Here is a 19,027-nt window from a genome sequence, read left to right on the forward strand (position 1 = left end):
AAAAGAATGTTGTAGGTGAGCAGGAAAAATTATCCATTTTGTTAATTCTTGATCCTTGAGTATAGTTTCCAATACTTTGTGATGAAATGGAAAGTATACATTTCTTGAGGAAGGTCACATGTGTGATTGAGTTACAAGCTGAACCTCATTTTTACTTGAACCTCATTTTTTACTTGAAAGAATGGCCAAAACACACATGTGGTTATTCAGATAGCTGCTTGGCACACATAGTCTCAAAAATAAGCAAAGTGAACCCACTGGCCTTTTTAAGAAAAGGAACTGGCATTGCTGTCAATAGTAAAATTTGAGCTTTCAAGAGAAAATTAATAGTTTGGAAAACTTGTATCCACCATCACCAACTTGATGACTTACCAATAGTTAAAAACTTTTCCGATAAGATTGTTGATGGTGTTAACAAATGTGATTTTTAAAAAAGTTGAATAATGAAATACGTCAATGTTTTGAAAATCTGTGCAACTCATTAAACTGATATTTTCCAAATGAACCAATGCATGATGCTACAAAATCATGCAGGGGTAAAAGATGCATTTAATAAAGATCAGTGGATTATAGAAGTAACAGAATACAAAAAATTCATTTTCAGATTTCATATTGCAATTCACCTCTGAGAAACTATTACTTGTCAAATTTTGATGTAAAAAAAGAATAGCTACAATTATTTGGAAAGGTGATTGAAACACTCTTCCTCTTTCCAACTTTTATCTATGTGAAGATAGATATTTTCCGCATACTTCCACCAAACCATCATATCGCAATGGACTCAATGCAGTAGTACCTATGAGAATCCAGCTGTCTTTATTAAACCAGGCATTTTAAGAGATTTGCAAAAATACAAAACAATGCCAGTCTTCTAATTTTTTTTGTTTTGGCAAATATACTTATATTTTAAAAGTATGTTATTTGTGTTACTTATGAAATATGCTCATCATCAAATGATTGTTATTTAATAATTTATTTTATTTTAAAATTATTTTATTTTAACTAATTTTTCCCTCAGATTTAGTTTCTAATATAATAAATATAGATAAATGTGACCAGAGACCTTCGGGATTTTCAATAATTTTTAGAAATGTAAAAGAGTCTTAGACCAAAAGAGTTTGAGAACCACTGTTTGAGAACCAGTGGAATAGACGGTCTCTGAAGTTCATTCCAATTAACAATTTTTAGAACACGCAACCATTCTAACGTAACATGGTTCCTGTGAGATTTCTTAGCCATTCTCCTTGGAATGCTTGTCAATGTCCCTTCTAAATTGTAGCTCTCAATACTGAAGATGTAGGTTGAGTGCCATAGAATACATGAATAGGCTACTAGAAGTAGCCTTTAATAATAACTATCCTTGGAGATCTTTAAGAAAAGGGGAAATTCCTGTTTCTTTGAGGAAATAAGTTCTTGTTCCAGGAAAGCAGAGTGTTGAACTAGGTAGCATTTTAAATTGTCCTCCTTGATGCCTCAGAAATACTTTTATTTTTGCCTTAGTTATAAATGTCAGTAACTAAACCCTCATTTTCCATTCACTATTGTGATGTTCTTTATTAGCATTTGCATTGAAAAAATTGGGCATTAGCTTGGTATCAGTTCCTTTGAAAGATGACTTTTACATTTCACTTTTATAGTTAATTCAAATTCTACATAACTTAGTATAAGTATTAAGAAAAAAAGGAAAGAAGAATTATGGAGTTCAAGAAACAGGGCTTTAGCCTACAAATGCTATCTATAAACAGCTAAAGTGATAATAGTAGTAAAGAAGGTTTTAAATTTTTAAAAAATTGAGGCAGTTTAGGGGAGAATAGCAGTTGTAATGAAAAATAAAATCTCCAGGAAAACATTCATATTGGCAAATATATATGGATTTTTTTTAATTGCCTCCCTAATATTTATTTCTTTAAAATATTTTATTTATTTATTTATTTATTTATTTATTTATTTATTTATTTAATGAGAGAGATAGGGACTGTGCATGCTCGAGCAGGGGCCTATGGGCAGAAGGAGAAGGAGAAGCAGATTTCCTACTGAGCAGGGAGCCCAACCTGGGACTGTATCCCAGGACCCTGAGACTATGACCCGCGCTGAAAGCAGATGCTTAACTGACTGAGCCGCCAGACACACCTCACTAATTTTTATTTTGTTTTATAAAACACCAGGCATTGATATCTTTTCAAGTCAGTTGAGAAAATAAATGCTTTAAAGGGAGTTGTTTTAATTCAATATCTCATTATGTATGACATTATTAAAGTCAATGGTTCCATATATTAAAAAAATTTTAATCTTTGACATGAGTTTTAAACATGCAATAGTTTTAATTTAAAGTAAAGGTGAACAAATTTTGTTACACGTGTTTTTGGAAGCACTTCTGTACTTCAAAAAAAAATACCTCAGAATCATTGACTCTCAGGGTTGGAAGGTCGTTTAATACAACCATCCATTTGATGCTTGAAACTTTTTGCTAAATCAAATAATAATAATAATAATTAAAAAGGATGGGGATAAAAAAAGAAATGGGTGTGGCTTAGAGACAGCTTTAAGCAAGATTTTAAAAATCTAGTTTGAAAGCTTTTAAAGTGTAATTATACAGGGAGGTGGCAGTGTTTTTATTTGCTGTTTACTTTTGATCTATTACCTATTTTTGGTAGAGTGAAACATGCTTTTGTAAAAATGTTTATGGTTTCTTGACTATGTCAAAGGACTTGTTTGAAGTTGCCTTGTAATTCAGAGGTTTTTCTTTTTGTAACTAGTATTAGTGTTTGGCTTTGGCTGCCTGAGTAATAGCAAGTTAGTCTGGATTTGGGTGACTACTTTTGAATAGATAATATACTGAATTTTAGAAATAGCTTTATTGTTTGTGGACAAATTAGACATGTTAAGTATAAATAAAGCTAAATAACACCAACTTATAAGAATAAGACAGTAAAAATAAGCCTATATCTTACTCAATGTTAACATTTTTGATAAACTGAATGTTACTTTGTGAAACTTGTATGTGCACGTGTGTGTGCATGTACACATACTTGATTTTCTCTAAGTTGATGGGTTATTATACATGTATTTTTAAAATTCAATAAGACATTTTGGTGATCTTTTTATATCAATAAATATATATTTATATCAGAATATTTAATGATTATAGAGTAGTGTTATATGTATGTATCATAATTTACTTATTCATTTAGTGGGTTATTTCCAATTTTTGGCTGTTATAAAAATGTTATAATGAACATACATATTATATATATCTATATCTTTTATATATATATCCTTTATATATATATATCATATATATATATTTTTTTAATACTAAATTTTATTTTTTTCAGTGTTATTCAAGGTTCATTGTTTATGTACAACACCCAGTGCTCCATGCAATACATGCCCTCCTTAATACCCACCACCAGGCTCACCCAACCTCCCACCCCCTTCCCCTCCAAAACCCTCAGTTAGTTCCTCAAAGACCACAGTCTCTCATGGTTCGTCTCCGCGTCCAGTTTCCCCCAACTCCCTTCTCCTATATATATCTTTTAATATTTTTGTGATTAGTTGGTTCCTTAGGATAATTTTTGGAAGTAGCATTGCAAATTCAAAGCATATTGACATTAAAAGTTTTAACACTTACTCTCAAATTAACATTCAGAAAAGTTCTACTCAGTTTATAATATCCTCAATGGTATATGAATTTTTTTGGGTGGGGGGAATGCCTGGGTGCTTCAGTTGGTTAAGCATCTCCCTTTGGCTCGGGTTTTGATCCCAGGATCCTAGGATCAAGTCCCACTCCCACTCCCTGCTCAGAAAGAAGCCTGCTTCTCCCTCTGCCTGCTGCTATTTTATGAGCCTATTACTATATTTCTTTTAATTATTTGTGGTTCCAAGTAATTGTTTTTTAAAATTTTCTAATTCTGTGAGAAATATATAATAAAACATTTCCACAGCTTTAAAACTACTAACAGAAATATGTAAATATGTAAAGAAAGAAAATTGAAGAAATGGAGTGAAAATTAAAAAAAAAAAAAAGAGACAGCTTGTGCTGTCTCTCTCTCTCTCTGACAAATAAATGAATAAAATCTCAAAAAAATAAAAAAAAGAAAGTGTTTTTTTCCCCAAACCCTCACTAATACTAGTTTTTGTCCAGTTTGTAAAATATTTTGCCAGTATTTTAGGTGAAAATATTTTATTTATATTTCTTTGATTGTTAGTAGGTTATACACATTTTTGTGTTATTGGATATTTACATTTCTTCATTTGTACATTTCTTCTTTGTATTCTTTTTAATATATCGAAGTGCTTATAACAATGCACTTTTTATTTAATAAATGAAGGATATACAAAAGATTTGACAGAGAATATAAACCAGGTCACCACCATGGTCAGATACAGTAGTCTGTGGCCCAGGTTGAATTATTGATAGTTTTAAGAATCCTTGAGTGGAAAGACCATGACCTTAAAAAAGAAAAAGTTTATCTATCTATCGAGATATAATTATATTACATATAACATTGTATTAGTTTTAGGTTTACAACATAATGATTTTACTTATTAAAAAATGTTCATGTTCATATTGTCTGGTACAGTCTCTCACCCATGGTTGTCATTTGCTAAATGAAAGAATGAACACAAAGAATAATGGGACAATCCATGGTGTTTGGGTGTTCTGAGGATTCATTTTCCTAAACAGATTGTGATTTTCTAGAACACATTTGCTCTGGTAGTTCATTCTCTATCTTTTTAGATTTGGGCTGCCCTCAAGACAAAGCAGTCACTTTTATTTTGGAAATGACCTAAGCTTTTTTAGTTCTTTAAAGAAGTAACTTACTTCAAATTGTGTATTGATTCTTGTGAGTTAATTCTTAACTCTTTTCCCATCATAAAATGTTACTTGTTTATTTCTAAATTGTCTGCAGGAGGAAATATGCATTAAGGTTTTCTTTTTTATAGCAATGAACTGTGTGATTTTAGAAGCTTATGCTTTTTACATTGTTTGCTCCAAAATGCACCAATAGTATAAAGCAGTTGATAATGAGATTCAGAGTTGCTTTTAACATATGTAGTAAGACTACATTGATATGACAAATGAGATTTATTGACTTCATATTGATGTATATTAGAATATTATTTGCCTTGAATGTCTAGAATCTGATTTGTTCCAATTTAAAATATTTCCAGAGTTAGAGATCTTAATTTCTAAAGAGTTCAATGACTGAAAAATTGAGATATATGTCAGCAACAGTATTTTTTGGATGCATTTTATTTTATCCCCCATCATTTAAATGCAAATGGAGGAATGGGCTATGTTGTGTATTTTGCATAATTCCAATTCATGCCTTCAAAGGAATAGTTGCCAGAAAGACAAGGTGTAATTATTTTTATAATATGTAAGTATTGGATTCTCCCAGAGTTTGTGCTTTTGGATAAACAGTATTTTGCTATAGATTTATTTTGTGGATAACTTCATATTATAATTTATAACTCAGGGCAAGATAAAATGTAAGAATAGCTTATATCAGAACAAGTATTCTTTGCTGGATTTCAATAGTACACAGAGTGTGTCCACATAGTGTTATCGGGTGTTCCAGATAAAATTGTTCTCCTGGATCTGAAAACATCAGAAAGCTGTGAGAAAGGAAATGGTGTTATGCCAAAAATAAATTCAGAGCTACCTTTCCTGGCCAGACCCTTCTGTACTTGTATCCATGGAAGCAGGCATCATAGAATTGTTGGAAACTAGTGAAACTGGAGTGAAGAAGGCCTGAGGCACCATTTACAAAGAGAAGGAAGTCTAGTGAAGAAACCTGATAGGTGTATTAACCATCAATACATAAAACTGTCCAAATGCCCAGGACTTTATTTTCTATCATTTCTGACTGGAAAATAGGATAAATTATCTGGGCTAAGTAGGCAAAAGCATATTAAAGAAGCTGGGGAAAGGCTAAGTTAGATATTTATTTCATATCTCAACTTCAGATGCCTAGTTCATTATAGCCATTTGCACTACAAATATAACATTGGAAATAGTGTTTCCTAGAAATGATGTTGATCAAGATCCATTTTTTTCCAAAATGCATTTTGCTTAAATCCAGTTAGCTAACTATACAGGTTAGTTAACTAACCTAGATGTTTACTAGCTATATTTAAAAAATATGAATTGAATAAAACTAATCTCTAAGTCTAGGAAAGTTTCTGACCTACATTAGGAACTCAAGCTCCATTATTATTTTAAGTTGAACACTACTCATAACCATTCTCACATTTTGGAAAGAATATGGCCTTTGCAACAAAGTTTCTTTGTTTTCATGGAACTAAAAATGTGCTGTATTTAGACCAAACAATAAAAATAAACTACCAAACTACCTTCTAATGCATGGGGGTTCTGGAGAGAGGAAACCATAGATATTTAAAGGCATAAAGTGACTCATTGCGCTAGTTAAAACTTTTTACAAGGCTCGCTCTGTGTGTGTGAGTTGCATCTGTTACCTCTTCAGCCAGAACTAAAGTGTGTGCAAGCAAAAGAATTTTGGATTGACTTGTGCTTTATAGAGAATGCATTGCATATAGACTAAGTATCTAAATGTGTTCCATACCTTCAACAGAACAAAAAGTGCATCTTTTCATTTTTATTCTACCAATAAGAGATTCCTGTTGGGCACATCCAAGGTATTTTCTGTGAAGTGCATTCATTTTAACTTGCAGACATAAATTAAACATGTTTTTCAAATGTAACTTGTAAGCCTCTATTCCCTCAAAAATTATTTTCTCCCTTTTGTTTTTACTTATTGATACTTTAAACACCTACTTTATGATTGACTTTTTTTTTTTTTAAGCCATAGTGGACAGAGGTATGGTATTCCTAGAGGTAGGACAATGGAATAAGTGTCTCTTTTGGTATTATTATCTTGGAAAAAGTTGTTAGAGTAGATGGGGACAACTGCCCGAATTAAGACTAGTGTAATTTGTAGACAGAATGTATATACTCCTTTAATAGAACATATAAGTGCAAATTACTTATATTTTTAAATTTCATTTTCTGTCTAAACTTTCAGGTCACTTTCATGAATTCAAAGGCAATTTACCAGTGATTTCTGGGTGCTGGGGCTGATTTTTTATCCGTATTTGTAAGTATTGGTTTATTTATTACTTTTCTCATTGCATAATGAAACAGTTATGGTTTATAAGCAAGAACCCAATTCTTTTTGCATGTGAATTTTTATTATTTTTTCTGTTACTTTAAGTGTTACTAGGTTTTTGCAAGTGTTTTCTTCAGAGGACTATAGAAATAGTACCAGCTGGTGAAAAATATCCCAGTTTATTGTGACTTTTCAGTGAAATAACACAATGGCACTTGTTACAATAAGCTGGAAGAATAAATATCTTACTTTTTGAAGATGGGGCTCAATTATAGGAATGAATTACCTTAAAAGGGCTAGTCTATATACACATGAATAATTTACCCTGGTAACTTCTTACAGTCTTCTGGTTGTCTGGACTTGAAAAGTACTGTGACTGTGCACATAGAAAAGATGTGAGATGATACAGAATTCAAAGAGCTGTCAGCACATGAGGAGATTATTGAATGTATAATGTGTATCCAAATGGGGGTATTCCTGCTTTCTTCACCATCCCCAAAACACTATTAAGTTCCAAATGATATTTGGAAGAACAAAGATAGCTTTTTCTCAGAAAAGAGGTAATTTCAAGAAAAAAAATGGAATGAACTTGATCAATTACAGTATTTAAATTGATACATATTTATTATATAGAAGTAATTTAGAGTATGAGGTGGGTATTAAAAATGTCTGCATATATATAAGAACATATTTAAGTAACTCGAGTTTAAAATATATTTATGTGTGTATATTGTTGGAATCTAAGGAGCTCATGTAATTTCATAGCAACAAAGAAGAAACTTGTCCTCTGTTAGTGTACTCCTACAAAGGAGTTTAAGAAGATAGACTTCAAGGAAAAGTATTTTAAAAAACCCAACATTATAAATTCGAGTTTAAGCTATTCAGTATTTAAGGAAAGCACAGTGAATATTTATTTAAAACCAGCTTTATCTTTCTTTTAGTAGTAGCATTGATTGGGACAGCATTTTGAATCAACTTAAAAATAGATCTGAATGTTTAAAATTGTTTAATACATTTTGTATATATTTAATGCTTTATGAATGAGTACATTATTTTTATGGAACTATCAATTCACACTTTATTATTTGAAGACTTAATTCTTATGTAAAACACAAAATATTTAACTGCATAGCTCCTTTGGATTAAATATAAGCTTTTAATTTGTGTGAGGTCTCATAGTGAGGACTAGGATGCAAAGAAGATGGAGAAAGAAATGTAAAGTATCTTTGAAAGGCTCTCATGGAAAAGGATAATTCCAAGGAGTTGAGCTTATCCTGCTGGAAATCTGAGTGAAAGGAAACAATTTTGAGTTGTTCAAATCTTATCTAGTTGCTTTGTCCTTTCTTTTACCTCCTTTCTCTCTTCTTTCCTATCATTCAGTCATTTCCTTTAGTAAGTTTTTAGGAAGACTACATTTTTAAAATGACAAATACAAGACAATTATTGGCAGTTCAACCAAGATGACTTTTATTAAAATATTAAAATACAGTTTACATTTCTCATTACCCAAAGGCTCTCTTTTCTGATTTCTTTAGTCTTCCTCTGTGTTCCCTCTCTACCAGACATACACAGGCTAGCTTTGAATGGACATGATCCAATTAGCTGAGATTTTTCTAGCGATCTAACAGAGAGACTAAAATTAGAAGAAAGGATACTGTGGCTATAGTTTTCATATGGTTACTTCTGGAGTTCAACTTAAAAAAAAAAAATCCTTTAGTCAGTTTTGTCTGATCATGTAAGCAGAAGTCATCTAATCATTTAGGCCCAAAGTAATTGTTTTTCAGTCTTGAGAATTTCCATGTTAGTTTAGGGCATGGACTTTGTTGCTCCTCAATTCAGTGGTCTCAAGCTTTGTTAGGGCCATTTTCTAACTGTGGAACCTTCTTATTAAAGGACTAGCAGGATACTGTGACTAAGATAAGTCAGATAAAATTAACATGGCATCCAGAATGCTTGAGTTCCTATTCCTTTCAATTATTGCAGAGACCACCACTTACACAGAATGCTGAGGTAGTTAAAGCAATGGAAATATTTATTTAGTCTGGCCTAAGAACAAGCAAATGGGATCAGTGACAATGGCTTCTTTTAGGAACTTTAATTTCCATCCTGGAACTGCTTATTCGCTACATGATCTAAGGCAGAAAGTTATACCTCATGGCAATGGGAAGGTTTCTTAGTAAGGTGTGCAAAAGCCAGTCTGTGAGATAAGGAAGGTGGGATATTGTTTTGCACATCCATAATGAATGGGCCACACCAAGGGTGTGTGAGAACTGACTAGAATCTTACCTACTCACATCAACTGCCTGTGTCAGGAGAGGAAAACACTGTGAAGGAAAATCATTATCTTCTCGGAAGCTGAAAGCATCTTATTCTATTTTTTTTTCCTCTTTAAAGAAATAAAACTACCCTTGACTTTTTCAAAAGTAGGCATTGTTTAGGAAGACCTTGTTTTGCATGTTAATATCTCAAATTTAATTTTTTATCTCTAATTTAAAAATAATTATATAATTCCAACCATTCAATTTTACCTTGGCAGTAAATTATTGGTTAAAAAACAAAACAAGGGGTACCTGGGTGGCTCAGTGGGTTAAAGCCTCTGCCTTCGGCTCGGGTCATGATCCCAGGGTTCTGGGATCGAGCCCCGTGTCGGGCTCTCTGCTCGGCGGGGAGCCTGCTTCCTCCTCTCTCTCTGCCTGCCTCTCTGCCTACTTGTGATCTCTGTCTATCAAATAAATAAATAAAATACTTTAAAAAAAAAACAAAAAAACAAAACAGAGGTAGGTCATTAAATACCCTGCTTTTTCAGGTTATCCAGGCCTCTTAAATAATTTGATAATGAATTTACTTTTATAAAATTCTGTCTCTGTTCATGGTCTTGAATGGCAACCTTTTCCCTGAAAAGATACAGAAGTATTTTATTCTCTGGCACAAGAGTTGATTATTGCTTAACCCCATGCTTGAGGCCATAATCTTAATTTGATATAACAGTTGCTTTTACAGACATTAAATTGGCTGAGTTTTGTGAAAACTGTTAGGTGAATCAGAATTATCCTTTTGCAGAGTAGTAGGACTCAAATATAGGGTTTCATGGTGTAAATTCAGTGTTCTTTCCATAAAACCAAGCTATCCTGTCACAGAGAATTTTAGCTCTCTTTTTGTTGTTGTTTTTGATCACTATCTCAGTCTCCATTTGGTGGCTGTATAAATATTTTTGAAAAGTTGAGGTAGAGTAAGTCAGGGAAGAGATTGTAGAGTGCCTTCCACCAATTCTTGTCCTCATGTTCCTGGATCATTTGGTCCTCCCTGACATTTTCCTATCCCCCTGTTCTAAAACTGCCACACGTCATGCTTCAGCTGAAATTTTTTGAATTGTGTAGATTTTCAGGAAACAAACAAAAAAATCACAAATTCATCTCTTGTGGTATTTTAAAATGGAAAGAAATCTGTTTCAAACTACGCATAACCCAGACCAAAGCTCCCTCAGTGAGAATGCCTGTGATTTTCAGGACAAGTAGGTCTAAGTGCATTATCTTTAAAAAATATTATTCCAGGCTAATCTTGACATAGAGCAGGTAAATAAAAAAGATGAGCTGTGAAAATCCACAAATAGGGCTTGAATGCCATTTTCCATGACAACGGGAGCTGCCCCATGAAAGCATTAATGCTGGGAATGTAAGGAATTTAAAATTGTGCCTTCTCAGTTTTACAGTTGTGTGCTCATGTTAATTAGAGATATACTGACATTTGAAGTATCTACATTAATACACACAGCTACTGTACATTTGTGAACTGTGGCTAGAAATCTACTTTAATTGAAAGCAGTTCACTAATCTGAATGTGTATATCCATTACATTTTAAGCTTTTAAATTTTATATACTAGTGCCCTTAGATACTTGTTCTTTCTGCTCTCTTCACTTTCTGTTTCTAATTTATTTATACCTGAAAGGACAGCCTGGCCTATTTTAATCTCCTCGTGGTGTTTTGGAGCAATATTGATGGAATTTTGAGGAAAAAAACATTTTTAATAGTGTCCTTTATTTGCTATAGTTTGAATCTCTTTCTAAATTGTTGGTTTTCTTGAAAACCTTTAAGATGGCCTGGTGCCGAAATAAGGTAGGATTTAGGTTTATGGAATTTGCTTCACTGGTTATATTTAAGCACTAAAAAGCTACTCTTCAAGTCATGCTATGGTTTTAGCCAGAAAAGCCCAGTATTAGAGACCTTGATGGGATGAACAGTAAAGAGGCATTCTATGTTTCCTAATATAGTTAGATTTCACCCTTCCTTCTTGATGTGAAGCCATGTATCTTAATTTTTGATTTGCAAATATGTTCACAATAGCTCGAAGACTTCTTGAGGTCATCTTTAGCCCTAGCATTTTTTGTGTTTGTCTCTCTTACAAAAAGGAAGATCTTACATGTATTTTTTGCAAGCTTGTATTTCTTAAGAATTTGCCTGTCAGGATTTTTAACCTAATTGTTTTGTGCTTGTTGTCTAATGAAACTCCCACACTTACTTTTTGGACCAATCCCTGAATATTACACAAGACCAGTTAGAAAGAAGCTTCCTTTTAGTAAAACCAGAACAAACTGCTCTAAGAAGTTTGTAATACTCTGGACTTGTTTCATTAAACCGTTTTACTGGCACCATTAAACCACTGAGACCTGGGACCATTAAAACTTACTCAGTATTATTATTAGGATGATGGCCTATTTTACCCTGTATTACTTTTATTCACTGTGCTAAGTTCCTCTGTTCTTTATTCTTTCATGTTGCTTACTCCATATTGTGCCATCACAGCACATTTGGTAATTCCAAGTTAATTGCTCAATTATCAGTGATAGTCATGAAGCACTTGAAACATGCGCAGTAGAAGATTTAAAGAAATTTCAAAATAAGTTGGTGTGTCATAATCTCAAATGTGAAACATGCCAATATCTGCAGGCATAAAAATACACTGCCTGAGCTAGGCATTTCAGGGAAGGCAAAAATCTACTCTTAAAATCAGGGCTTTTGTCTGGTAGTGAAGTGTTTCATCTTTGCTAATTTCAAACAACATGTCTAAATTTGATCTTGGTTTACTTTTCAACTCTAAAATTTTGGTCGTGGTTATAAAAGAAAAGGGAAGGAAAACTATTGATTCTGTTTAAATGTTTTACCGGAACCTTATAATCATGATATTCACTGTTAAGTGGAATTTGATGTAAGGTAGATCCATGTTGGATATCAATCAAAGAAACTGACTTACTAAAGATGCAAAGTGATCTCTTTATAATGTTTCTTGACTCATAAGGCAATCCTCTAATCAGAGGACAACATTACAGTGAAGGTAGTATGTTGATGTTTTATTTCTACGGGGAAAAAAAAACATGAAGACAATGACACTTTGGGGACTTAATCTGAATCTCATATAGTAATATTCTCAGATGCCTTCAAGATAACTTACACATTATGGCAAAATAATTATTGTAACTCTTTTGGCAACTAGGCAAACGATCATTAAATTTTGCATTAGTATTCAGTTTAGGGTTTTCTCTAAACTAATATAGCGCCAACAGCTCTTTTTTAGATGCTATTATGGTTCTTTCACATTTTTTATAGTACTGTAGTAAAGCTGAATTTACTGGCTACATTTGAAGGTGGAGTAGAGCAGCACAAGAGTCAACATTAAAGTGATTCATTGCCCGTTGGAGAAAAATTCTTCTTAACTTGAGATTGGAAACAATGTGGGGCTTGAGGGCAGTTTGCTAAGAGCAGCTAATAAATTTGAATATTTCCCCAAGAAGCTGTTCTCTGAACTTGTTTTTAACCAAGAAGATAGGCTTAATCGTCTTCCATATTCTTACATAACTTTCATTAATATTTAAAGGATATAAATGTATTTAGAGAAGGGGAAATAAAGCCATAATGTGAACAGGGTGGTGGTCTCAAATTAAGGACATGAGGAAGTGTCAATAAATGTAGTAATTAAGCACAGTTAGCCATTATTTTATCATATAATTATCTATAATTATAATGTATATGTAATATAGAACTATATATATAATATAATGTCTACACTTCAGTTAATAGTTAAGCAATTGATTTACTCATGCACTTAGATAGAAATAGTTTAGTAGCTATACAGTTTATATGAATAATCAACAAAATCTAGTTCATTTTGTTGTATACTTTTCTCTACACATCACTCTTGGCATATAGTCTTATCTGAAGTACATATTTCATGTCATCTTGGGAGTATGGATATAAATGCTTATCATTTCACTAAATTTTTGTCACCTCCAAACATAAAAATGTGAGTTAAATATTACTAGTAAAGATAAAAATATTTTCTGCATTCGCTCCCTCTATTTTCCTCCCTCCCTCCTTCCCCCACCTCTCTCTCTGATATGTATATATATGTGTATATATATGCATACACACACACACACACACACACACACACACATATATATATATATAATCTGCATATATCTTATTGGAGTTTTTCAAAGGTGAAAGGCAAATATAGTGTAAAAAGATGAATTTCCAAAGCATCCCCTTCTAGATGACTGGCAAAAGAGACTGATCCTTAATGTTTAACCAATCAAGAAAGTTTGTCCACTTGGTATAACGCTTTTTATTATTATTACTTGCTTAGCACTAAGGGGTTGGCACAGTGATTACAAGAGAAGAAAAGATGGTTTCTGACCTAAGGGCTTAAAACTTGATATGCTGCTAGAGAGTTTTCTTTGGATACAAACTGTCCTGGAGTAAGCTCTTTTTCTTTTCAGTTCATACAGTTTCATATAAACTTAAGTGAATGAATTCATTAATAAAAACAGATTTTCTATTTTTATGTCAACTTTGGGCTCTAATACCTTTGGAACATACAAGCACAACAAAAAGGTATGTTTGATAGTTAATTATAATTTTTCCCTTTTTCACTCAGGCATAATAGATAATTAAGCAATAGCATTAATGAAATCTAAGTCTGCACCCGATAGCTGCCTACATTAGGTGGAATATAGGTTCTTTTTTTTTTTTTTTTTTTTCCTTAAAGCTATGGCAGGCTGATAAGCCCATGGCTTGATTTTAGATATTGCCACTGTGTTCTAAGTTTCATTTAACAAAGTGCAGAATAAATACAGATATATATGTTAATATCTACAGATATTATTCCTTCTATGAATATTATTTTTCTTCCATGACTACATACATATAGCATCACCAACTAGAATGGGCTGCTCTTGAGGTGAGATTGGTCATGCATAATTTGATATTTGATATAGCAGTAAGGACACACTAAATGAATAGTTGACAGGTATAAGGGATGAAAACATTCTGGGCTTTCTGGTAGTGGCCATTGGCAGAAGGCACTGTTGATTTTGTGACTAGTTACATGGAGTTTTTCTCTGGACTTGCAGTCACAGAACAGATAGTAATTGAAAAGTCATATCTTGGGAAGGCTGACAAAGTAAGGCATGAAAAATGTGGGTGTAGATAAGAGAACTGAATATAAGAAAACTTTGAGCACCTCATGCTTTTTGAGAAGATATGGTTGACTAGATGGAAGAAATAGCTGTCCCTCCAGTTTCACTGCAGTAGTTGAACAGAGAAAAAAGGGAGGGATATTAATGAAACAAGATTATTGAAATAGGAGATTTTTATGAAGCCACGAAATGGATTTGAGGATTGTTATTTAAGATGTGGAAATCCTTATTTGGATGACAATAGTAACTTAAAAAGAGTTCTATCATTTCCCCCCCTAATTTGTCTAATTTTAGTGATTTCAATTTAGTGAGTTTTAAGAACAACTGTAGAGATTTTGGGAAATGAGTACCCCTCTGGTAGAAAAACCAATGGCAATAATTTTGCTTTGATTGGGGAAAGATTGATATAGAGATATATATGAAAATAATCATATATGTATCACACCCTAAAATTTTGTATGGGAGATCTTTAGAAATGTCTCATTGTAGCTATTATCAAGAAACTTCCTTGTATCTTCTAGAGCAAAGAGTCATGTGAATTAGGTTTCAAATATGTTATATAATGTTTTTAATATTGGAGATTAGAAAGTTTTTTGGAATCAATTCTGTAAAGTGACTTTTAATATAATGAATATTTCCTTCCTTCCTTTCTTTCTTCCTCGCTCCCTCCCTCCCTTCCTCCTTCCCTATTACCTTCCCTCCCTCCTTCCTTCCTTTTTTCCTTCTTCCTTCCCTTCTTCCCTTCTGTCCTCTCTTTCTTTCATTCAGAGATAGTTTGTTTTCAGTTAGCCTGTATGCTGCTTGCAAAGTTGTAAGACAGAACCTAACACATGTCCATTAAATTATATGCAGGGTCACAATTTATTAAGGACTGAAGAATCCCTATTACATTTCTCATATGAACTAAGATAGTACTCTTGCTCATTTTGTACAATCAAAGAGACTGAAGAACTGTTGGAATTAGTTTTACTGTTGTGAGGTGATAAAGTTAAGATAATGGGAAAGAAGTGATAATCTTTATTGATTTAGCAGTTTACTAAACCTGAATTAGGATTTGTCAAATTTTAAGGCTTGTTGAATGTTTGCTCTCAAAGAACAAGATAGAGGATTAATCATGGTCCGAAAGGATAATTTTTAAGTTTTCAGAAAGACTTCCTACAATAAAATATTCTACTCAGTCATATACTTACAACCTTGAAGGCGTTCCTTAGTTGTGTTTTTCTAGTAAGTCTTCCACATAGAATGAATTCATCTCAGTTTTTGATGTTGGTTGTTTCTTGAGAATTAGTTTGACTGAGGGTTACATAGTCCATGCAACCAATGGAATAAAATTTATAAATGATCTTAAGGATACTGAGCAAGAAATGAAACCTAGATATGCCTGAAACAAAGTTGTGGATTGGTTAAGGTTATGGTTATATAGAAAACTGATAGAACAAGAAGTGGTGCAGCAGTCTGAAGTGTTTAAGAGGGAACAGGCTGCCACTCTCCCACAACAGTGCCAGCCAGACCAGTGCTCCAACACTTCCCAGTGTCTGTGGCAGGAGAAAGAGTGGGAGGGAACCAGGGGGTCTATATTTGGCAGAGAGAAGTTAACAAAAAGCAGCTGTTGCTTGGTTGAGCACCTGTATGTTTTGGGCATTGTGCAAGGCACTTTCATGTTGTTATTTTTAATCCTGCCAATGATTTTAAAAGATAGTTTCCTCTCTCTTCCAAGTCCCCAGCTATTTTCTCTAAGTTCTGATTTCTTTTTTGCTTTCATAGCCTTAAAACGATTAATAAATATCATACAGTTATATGTTTGTTTAATGTCTATTTTCTTCACTAGATTGAAAGTTCTGTTGGGGCGGAGACCATGATTACTTTGTTCAAGCCTGTGTACGCAGTTTCTATCACAGTGCCTGATGCAATAATTTCCCAGTAGATGTTTGTTGAATGCATGAACAACTGAACAAAAAATAAAGATAAAAGAAGGAAGAAGGAAGGAATGCAAGGAAGAAAAAGGCAGAGGTGGGATTCAAACACAGTCCATTTGACTTCAGAACACATTTCTTTCCATTCTAGAACACCATCAGGGGTTCACTTAATTTAGAATATTCTTTTTTTTAACACCCGGCATGGAGCCCAATACAGGGCTTGAACACATGACCCTGAGATTAAGACCTGAGCTGAGATCAAGAGTCAGACATTTAGCCAATTGAACCACCCAGGCACCCCTATAATATTCTTGATTATGAACTTATCTGGTAAAATTTTCATAGATTCAGCTGTTGTCGAGTATCTCAAATCTGTTTACATTGTAGTCTGAGAATTCTTACATTTTACTCTGAGCCTAAATGCCATGAAAAAGGCCTGTACTGTCTTTTTTTTCCAATACTGTTGGAATATTGTAACCATTTTATGTTAATAGTTCTCTTCAGAAATATAAATTTCATATTCTAGATTTTTGGGCTTCTGCTCTTGATACACAAAGAGAGCACATTTCTTTTTCCTTTTCTGAGATTGTCCTTTAACTTAGATCCTTGTGCTGCTAAATTGACTTTCAGTAATAGAGTGACTGTTGTATACCCTGCTGAGTTTTTTTCCTGGAGGAGAGGTATGTCACTCTGTTTAGAGAGAGCCTGTGGGAAGAGCTGAGCTCAGCCAAGAAACTCTTAACCTGGCTGGTGCCAGGTACTGGGGCTTGGTTTGGTCATGAACAGTGAGCTCCTTTTGTTTACCTCATTTTTGCTGCTTGAATTTTTCCTTGTTAGTAATAAGTATCACTGTCAAGAAGCTTTTTTGTTTTAATATTGGTTTTTGAATAATGCTATTGACCATTTTCATTTTCTTCTATCTCTGGTTCTGTCTTTTTAAAATAGCCTTATGGTGTCTTTCCATTCTATTTCCCAGGAAGGGAAATAATATAAGCATGTTGAGAGTAAGTTCAAGGTTTGCCCAATCTCATAATGCCGAAATGTGTCATTGTTTCTAGGCTTTCAGAAATGGTATGTATAGCCTTGAAAGTATACATTTTAAGGGTGTGGAGATGTGGCTAGGTCAAACAAGAAGTGTGCATCTCCCAGATATGTACTAGTATTTAAATATGGATATCAACTTAAATTGTCCTATATAAACTCCCAGGAGAGTACAAGAAACAAATACAAGATTTCTGTGGTATGAAGCAATAATCACCTTTACTAGACCAAACTGACAATCTTGGAAACTCTGGTCATATGAGAATATATCATCTGAAGCAGCCTGTCCTACTTGGAATTTAGTTTCTTAGTGAGGAATGACCTGACCCATTAGAGTCTTCACATTTGATGGTGTAATCAGTGGTCAATTTAACTTTCAACTCGCCCTTTGAAAACTATTTAAAGATGTGATTATTTTCCCAGTTATGGAAAATCCCCCCCCTTTTTTTCAGTAGCAAATATTTACTTCCCAGGAGAGTGTTTAGTATCTATTGGAAATTAATTCAGCTGCACAAATATATACTGAGTACTGATAATATTCAAAGCAAAACATTAATGCAGCATTGGAAATAAATGCAAGTGCACAAAACTCCTGTCATTAAGAACTTTAGAATCTAGACAGAATTATTAAACCCTCTTATTCTTTTTTGTGTACCTAGTGTCTGACTCCTTGCATGGCTCAAAGGAGGGATTAAAATGTTAATTAAGGGGGCACCTGGGTGGCTCAGTGGGTTAAAGCCTCTGTCTTCGGCTCAGGACATGATTCTAGGGTCCTGGGATCAAGCCCCACATCGGGCTCTCTGCTCAGCAGGGAGCCTGCTTCCTCCTTTCTCTCTCTCTGCCTGTCTCTCTGCCTACTTGTGATCTCTGTCAAATAAATAAAATCTTTAAAAAAAGAAAAAAAAAGAAAAAAATGTTAATTAAGTTACATTGACTATTGCAGAATAGAGAAGTAATTATGCAGAATATGTTAAGTATCTTAATAAAGTAAAAAAAAAAAAGTACTCTGGGGTGGGTGGGTCAAAAGAATTCAAGATATATCCCTTTAAGAAGAAAGACTCTAAGAAGTAGTTCTTTGATGATCTTTGAAACTTGAGCAGAATTTTGTCAGTGGAATAGGGGATGAAGAGAGGAGCATCCTGATTATGAGGGGATATCACAACGATGGGTATGGGATAGACAAACGGAAACAGGGAAGTAAGAGATAGGGAACAATGAGATGTCCAGTCTGACTGAGGTATAGGGTATGTATAAGCTAGAAGATTTAGTGTGATCATATTGTAGTGGCCTATAAACCTAGGTTAAGGTATTTGGCGGATTTTAGGGGGCCATCACAACCAAATAGGCTGGTAGTATGGCAAGAGCTTTGCTTTTGAAAAAGTAGTTCAACCAGCAGTTTGTAGAGTTGATTAGAGGGAATTAAAACTTGAACTAGAGAAGCAGCTTGTGAGGGCTATTACAGTA

The 19,027-nt window shown here is 33.5% G+C and overlaps 1 protein-coding gene across 2 annotated transcripts in view; it reads left to right on the plus strand.

Moving 5' to 3' along the window:
• LOC111149639 (SRY-box 6) overlaps positions 1-19,027 on the plus strand; it is a 655,543-nt gene that overhangs the window by 106,451 nt on the left and 530,065 nt on the right. For both annotated transcript variants that reach the window (XM_022506831.1, XM_022506832.1), the window contains exon 2: positions 7,050-7,121. The gene's annotated coding sequence lies outside the window, so the exon portion shown is untranslated. The remainder of the gene's footprint in view (positions 1-7,049; positions 7,122-19,027) is intronic.

This window comes from Enhydra lutris, unplaced genomic scaffold (genome assembly GCF_002288905.1).
Source record: "Enhydra lutris kenyoni isolate GAN:26980312 unplaced genomic scaffold, ASM228890v2 scaffoldscaffold22, whole genome shotgun sequence".
Lineage (NCBI taxonomy): Eukaryota > Metazoa > Chordata > Mammalia > Carnivora > Mustelidae > Enhydra > Enhydra lutris.